The following is an 8,018-nucleotide window of genomic DNA, read 5'->3' on the forward strand; positions in this document are numbered from 1 at the left end:
GCAAGCACATTTCAGGTGCATGATTTCAGGTGTTACTGACTTTTAACACTAGTTCAATCCCAGTGGGACACTAGAAACTATGTGGTGGTTGCAGCACACTTATGTGGAAGTGATAAGAAAGTACCAGCATCATTGGGAAATAGCCCTAAAGTCAGATAACTTAGTAACATTCAGCACTTGTGTAGTGCTTTGGAAGCTGATCCTGGGTAACTCAACATGCTTCGGCTATACGTTTGTGAATACTTAGATGTCCGTTACTTTGGTTCTCCTAACAGCTCTGAACTGGACAAGGCAAGCATCATTCACATTTTACCCATGAGAAAACAGGATGGCTGCTGCAGGGACTTGTTCAGGATAAGTCTGATAGCTAGTAGCAGAGTTTTATTTACAGCCAGAGAGGCAGAGAGATGCTGTGAGCACTTGGAAAGTAAACCAGCAAATGAAAGATCTGTCTCTGTCTTTCGAACAAAAATATAAAAAACACTCTCTGCCCACACACAGACTCAGAATCCCATCAAGCTACCCCTTCCTGAAACCTCCTGCTGCCTTGGTGGGACATACACAGGCCTCAGAGTCAGCTTTGATTAGATGCTTATCACGTCTCACAGAATGAAACAGTTTATGAAAATGCCGAAAGAGACAAAACACCTAATAATTAGCGGCTAGCAACCACAGGCTTGGAGGCAGTTAGGAGGGTTACATAAATCCAGAGGACTCGAGCAATTGTCCTCTCATTGCTCAAATTTCTTGTACAAGCCCTGGGGTGCTGCTTCTCCCAGTAGCCTGACGTTCTAGGAAGAATGTGGGGTGAGAAATGGTGATGAGAGTGTCAGGGACTGTGAAGAACTGTTCTCTGTTCCAGTGGCCTCTCTGCTGGACCTCCTACCATCAGAGCCAAGGTCCCACAGGTCACGCAGGGCACACGCGAGGCCAAGGTCTCAGCAGCGGTCGCAGAGTAAAGATGGCAAAGGGTTCCCAGTGACACACTTGGTTCTTTCAAAAGGTGGTGCCATTTCTCTACTGGGTCCTTTTCTTTCCTGGCATCACTACCCTTCATACTGCTGGTTGGAGGACCACTTAAGATGCCGATGTTGCCAAAGCCGGCTTCCTCAGACTTGGGGCCTGCAGGGGAGAGCACTTGTTTGCCTGTGCTGAGAGCTGGCTGGGTCCCCACAAATATCCTGCATGGGCAAAAATTTGGCTTCTCTTCTAATTTGTACTTGTCATCATCAACTTTATTAAAATAACAATTCTAAACATTCAATCAGAAGAATAAAACTAATGTGGGCTGCAGTACTACTCCCCAGAAATCGTATCAATAAGAAAAAAAAATGAACTTTCCTGCTAATTTGCCCTAGTGATGTTCTTACATTTCTGATAGCTCCTCCGTGTCCCTCCTCCCTCTACCATCCCAAGTATCCTTGGTTTGCTGCTTACTCCAGGTGTCTGCACTAGCATTTGAGGGCTTTTGAGGCATTTGTTTGAAGGACATTAGGAACTCCCCCAAGTTTTTTTTTTTTTAATGAAGATTTTTATTTTAAAGGCAGACTGACAGAGAGAGGAAAGAAAGAGCAAGATCCTCTGTCTACTGGCTTATTCTCCAAAAGCCCACAGCAGCTGGGTCTGAGCCAGGAACTACATCTTGGTCTCCCACAATGGGTGGCAGGGGCCCAAACACTTAGGTCATCTTCCGCTGCCTTCTCAGGCACATTAGCAGGGAGCTGGATCAGAAGTAGAGCAGCTGGGATTTGAATCAGCACCCTGAATAGGGGCTGCCAGCATTGCAAGCCATGGCTTAACCAGCTGCACTATTGTGCCCTGCCTCCCCTGCCTCCAATTCCTTATCCAGGGAGAATTTTCTAAGAGCTAAGGCACCATGAGTTGTTTTGTTACTCTTTATCATGAGCAGCCTCTTGACTTTTAGATCTCAGGTCCAGACACAGGCTTGTCACAAGTCACTGCTTGGAGGGCTTCCTGGCATGGGCTGGATGATGGGGAGTCTGAGCGTTTGGGCAGGTGCCCTCAGAGCTCCTGGAGCCCATGCACTTCTGGGAACTGACGCTCCCTGCGTGTCCTCGGCAGGACAGCTGGGACTGGCACTGTAAGCACAACTCATGAAGGTCTATTTCTAGAAAAATCTCTGACCCTGGAGGAGGAGGCAGGATTTGGGAGACTGGGGGACTGACTGGGTGTTCTCTTTCCTATCTGTTCCTTCCCCTGTAAACGCTCACAGCAGCGACTACAATTCTTCTCGAGGTCAGCACCAAAGGTTTGGGACCAGAAGCCATTTCTCCCATCTCCTGAGTGTTAATTTCCAAACCACAGGCCTCACTGTCCATTCCCATCACAGTGACACAGCAACAGAGCTGGGGTCGATGGGGCTGCTACAATCAGTGTCAGCCAAACTGTCGCCCACAACCTGTAATTTCTCAAGGTTTGGTGACCACAGCTCCTGCTTCCAATTCCTAAGAAGGCAGACTGGTAACGGATTCCTGTGCTTTCCCCCAAACGTCAGCAATTAGCATCTCATAACTTCTGCTATTTCTGTAGTCCTCTACTATTTAAGTAAATTTTAAAATCATTTGTTCACTTTTTTATTCAACAACATTTATGACTATTTTAAAAGGAAAATTTCATGTCATCTGTACTGTTGAAATAACAATGCCACTTGCTCTCAAGACATTTCCAGTAAAAATAAGAACAATGAAAACAAAACAGAATGATTAAATTTGATTTCTCAGGTTGTGGGCTTAACTTTGAGTCTGAGGTCTGGTATCTTTTTATAAAGAAAAAAGGAAAGAGAGAGAGGGAGAAAGAAGAAGAGAGAGGGAGAAAGAAAGAGAGAGAGGAAGGGGGGAGGGAGGAAGAAAGAGGAGGGGGGAGAGGAGAGGAACAGTACTGGACTGAGTTTTGGGTATCTATTATCTGCAGGCATTTGTGTGGGTGACCTTGGACCAGCCCTCCCATCCTTTCTCATTTGTTGTTCTCAAGACTGAGTGTAGAGTGTTCTAGGAATGTCACATCCTGAGATAAAAAGAGGAAGTGGCCAGAGTAGCTGGGCTCTGTTCTAGTCCCTCCCAATGAGGACTGGAAGGGTGCCCCTCAACACTGAGCCTGGAGTGTCATGGTCCCCAGGGTCTAAATCCCAGGCAGGGCTGCTTTCAGGGAAACTCTGGGTGCTATGCAAGGGGTGCACAGACAGACGAGACTTTACCCACCCTTGGCAGCTTTCCCAAGCCTTGGAGGACTGACATAGCTGCTGTCCTTTGTGCCCATCTGCAGGTAATAAACCCATTTCATCTAAGTGGTATGTGTGAGTGTTCTCTCACACCGCACTCGGGCATGTAACCAGTATCCAGTGAAGCTGCTTTGCAAAGAAAAACATTCAACTTGATGCAGTCAGAGTCAAAGAGACTGAAAAGAGAGCCACTGTATAATTTTGTGGCTTAATTACTGTTGCCCTTTTGGGTGTATTCCTGTAAGTAGGGAAAGTGCAAAGTACAGTGTCTTGAGGACTGCACGGGCACAAGATCAGCTTCCTGCTTGCACACATGAGGGAACTAGGTTCCCAGGGGTGAGGAGGACAAGCTATCTTTTACATTTTTATAAAGATCCTGCATTCTGCTGATTAAAAATTATTTATCTATTTGAAAGATAGACAGAGACAACAGACCTATTCCTTGTGTAGGCTCACTGCCCAAATACACACAATTGCCAGGAATGGGCCAGGTTGAAGCCAGGAGCACAGAATGCAATCTGGGTCTCCCAGGTAGGTGGCAGGCAGGGACCTAGTACTTGAGTCATGACCTGCTGCCTCCTAGGGTTTACATTACCAGGAACTGGAATTGGAAGCAGAGCCAAGAGTCAAACCAGGTATTTCATCCGATATGAAACACGGGCATCCCAAGCAGCATATTAACCACTATGCCGGAAGCCTGAACCTACATTTTTACTGTAGCAAAATACATATACCATAAAGTTTACTTTTAGTGACATTTAATACACTCATAATGTAGTGCAACCATCACCACCACCCAGTTCCAGAACACTTTCATCACCCTACAAGGAAACCCTGTATGCATTAAGCAGAGACTCTCTGTTTCCCCTCTGCCCAGCTCTGAGAACTACTACTATGTCTCTACAGGTTTGTTCCAGATATTTCTGATAAATGCAATTGTACAGTAGATGGCCTTGTGTATTTAGCTTTTGTTTTTCAAGATTCATCTATGTTGTAGCACGCATCAGTACTTAGTTCTGTTTTATGGCTGAATAATACTCCATTGCATGCACACACCATGTTTTATTTATCCATTTAAATGATGGGCATCTGAGTTGTTTCCACCTTGTGGCTGCTGGGAACCCTGTTGCTATGAACGTTGGCGTGCAAGTTTCTGTTTGTGTTTCTTCATTCTTTTGGGATTATCACAGGAGTGGATCATGTGATTATTATTTACTGACTGTACCATTCTGCATTCCTAACAGCAACACACAAAAGTTCAATTACACTCTCATTCCCAGAACTTGTTATTTTAAAAAATTATATATACATAAAATTATACATATTTTTCTTTTAAAAAATTAGTCATTTCACTAATTTCCTGGTGACTAACTTTCATGCAGCACCAAGTTCTCTTCTAATCCATTCATCACCCAGAAACCAGACAAATGTTTCAAAAGCACCCATCTGATCACATCACCTTCTTGCTCTCAGTTTCTTAGGATACAGAGAGACTTATCTCCGGCACATGGCAGCTCATTCCATCCACATCCTCAGCCTGCACCTTCTGTCCTTGGAAGTGTCTCCTGGGGAAGAGAAGGGCCACAGTTAGAGAGCAGCTCGGCCCTGTAAAGGGTAGTGATGATGGGGTCTCCTACCACGCTTAGTGTCTGGTACCTGCTAACACATAACCTTGTATTCATTTCCTTAAACCACTGTAACAAGTAGCTGTGCACTTTGTGGTACAAACCAATGTTTTCTCTTTAATTCTGGAGGGCAGATGTCTGCAGTCAGTTTCCCTGGGCTCAGGTCGAGGTGCCCAGTTGTTTCTGGAGGTTCCAGTGCAGGACCTGTTTCCTGGCCCTTTCCCAGCTTCCAGAGGCTGCCTCCCTGTAGGCAGCCCATAAACAAGTCATAGACAAGTCAAAGTCAGTCTTGGCTTGTGGAATTCCTGGGAGGAAAAGAAGTCACCTATTCCCATGCTCCAGGAGAATGATCAAACAAGAACACTCCGCCAAAATTAACTATGTTATGATTGTGTTGCAGAAAGCCTGATAAGTTGCTTGCCTGTGTTGTTCACTTCTGTGTTGCCTTGAGCTGCAGCTGGTTATGTATAAAATATCGCTGAGATGCTGGAATAAATGAGCCTTGATCAGACTTTTGTCTTGGCTCCATTCTCTGCGCCCTTGTCCCTCTTTTCATTCCCACTCCTTCCTTCAGGTTCCGTTCGACAGGTGCGGCTGGCCCACATCAGGTGGCGCCCGAACAGGGACCTGAATACGAGGGACAGAAGTGAGGAACCCCGCCAGAAAGGCTGCAGCGACAACACAATAATGAGAGGAAGACGGTAAGGACCCAATACCGCTTGCCTCCGGATAGGTGTGAAAGGGGCAATTATGGGACAAGCACAAGGTAAGCAGGCTGTGATAGAGGCTATAAAGACTCCATTACAGACGCAGGGAATAGGGTTAAAAAAGGCGAGCCATAGAACAGTTCATTAATGCTATAGGAATAGTCAGTTCTTGGTTCGCAGAAGAAGGAGTCGTGGATGAGCAACATTGGGATTTGCTCGGAAAAGATTTAAATGCGCATTTAAAGAAACAAAGCAAGCTGTGACAAAGGCTGGAAAAACTTTATTGCAGATGTAGAGAATAGGGTTAAAGAAACAAACCCATAGAGTAATTTATCAGTGCTGTTGAAAAAATTAGTCCTTGGTTTGTTGAAGAGGGTGTTGTGGATAAGAAACACTGGAAGTAAAAAATATAGATCAGTGTACACTGGACACCCCCCACCTTGCATTTGAATAGTTCATTTGAAGTAAATGTTATCTGTTATAAAGTTAATATTACTATGTGAAATGAGGAATTGTGGTGACAAAGTGTCCGGACTACCCATTCTGTTTTTGTATTATGTGCTAACTCTACCTCTATTATTGATAGGAATGCTTGGACAGATTATGCTTGGTTTGCTTTATAAAATAATATAAATCAAAATATGCTGCAAATAGTTAAGATTACACAAACCTGCAAAAATGCAACAATTACAGATAATAAGAGGCTAATTCCCTCAGATATGTTTCAATTTATCCTTAAAACACATTGAATATTATTGTGTTTGATTGCTGGATGTATACTTGTATGAAAAATTTGTATTGTATTCTTATGATGTGCTAATTATGTCTACCTCTCAATGCAACCCTAGGGCCAAATGTAAGGACAGATTTTTGGGATGGAGAGGCTTGTATCTAGGTTTGGCTCTGGTAGACAAGTAACTTTGCTGCCGGATGACCTTCTCCTGCTCCTTGGGAGCCTGGCCAGTTCCCAAGGAGGGGGATAAAGGAATGTTTCTAATAAACAGGTGGGCATGCTTCATGTCTCGGCTCTCTGGCCAAGATCCGGGACCGGACGCACTGCTTGCCTAAAATCTCAGCAATGAGCCACCCTTGTCCTTGGGGGCTTTAAGAGGGAGCCGGAGCAAGCCTCTGCTGCTGCTGTTTCATCCCGGGGGAACACGCAGTCAAGCTGAATGTTAAACGTGCCCGTGATGATTACTGATGATGTTTAATTCTCAGTATGGATCCTTTTCCGGTGCTGTGTGAAGATTGCCTAGTGATGCCCACAATACTATAAATTCTACCAAACATAAGTACAACGTGGACATGGATCAATTGGCTACTGTGACTGAGGTGTTCTGTGACAGTTCCTTTGATGAGGGATTAGCAAAATGGATTCACTTAAAAACAGGACATTCAGGACCTGCCGCTCTACATGGTATGTCATTATAAAAATAATCAAGGAGGGCTATGCCCAAGAAATAAGGGTGCTATAAATGTGGGCAGTACAAAAAATTGTCCAAAAGTCAAAAATCAAAATAAGGCTCCTCCTGGGATTTGCCCCCGGTGCTAAAGGGGAAAGCATTGGGCCAAAAATGTCACTCCAAAACTGATAAAGAAGGTAATTCATTAAAAAACAGAGTTCAGGAAACTGGAAGTGGGGCCAGCCTCAGGCCCTCCCTACAAGGATCAGTTGACCGTCTTGCTATAGTATCATTAAAGCAATGGAGCCATGTTTATTGCAATATTTTGTTAATCTATGCTCCTTTACCATCTTTCCTCTAAATAATTTTAGTGTGCACTACAAGGCTTGCAGCGTATATTCTTGCAGATTAAACTAAAAGTAACTAAGTCTGTGCACAGCAGACAGCTGAAAAATAATTTGCTGTCACAAATTGGCAAAGTTGGCAGGATCTGCAAGTATACAAAGCAATGCCTTTCTTTAAAAAGAAAACTGAAGTTGCATATGTAACCTGTGATGTTCCTGGCTGGAAAGACCCTCAGTTGGCCTCTTTGGCCAAGGTATGGGCTCTCTGCTCAGGATTGAGTGAGAATTGGAATGGCAAGTTACGGAGTGCACAGCCTCCACAAGTTATTGAGGTTTGCAATCGGTACCAGTAGAAAAGGAGAATGAACTATAGGCTTTGGGAAGGTGAGGATGGACTTTGTTATCTGCATACTGATGCATGTGCAAACAATTAAAAAAGCAGTACAGGATAAATGTAAATTGGGAAAAAGAAAATGCTGCCCTTTGGAGTCAAACCGCTAGGTAGTGGTAGGAAAACTATATCAAGCCCCTGTACCGCTGCCAGGGCTAACTAAGGTTATTCAGTGTAAACAATACAGAATTCCAGGTGGACATGAGAAAACATCTAAAACAGTAAAAAATTATATTAATGCTGGAGTGATGATTTCCATAACCACTAAAAGGAATAATCCAATTTGGCCTGTTAAGAAATCAGATGAAAC

The sequence above is a fragment of the Lepus europaeus genome, chromosome 4 (assembly GCF_033115175.1).
Source record: "Lepus europaeus isolate LE1 chromosome 4, mLepTim1.pri, whole genome shotgun sequence".
Taxonomy (NCBI): Eukaryota; Metazoa; Chordata; class Mammalia; order Lagomorpha; family Leporidae; genus Lepus; species Lepus europaeus.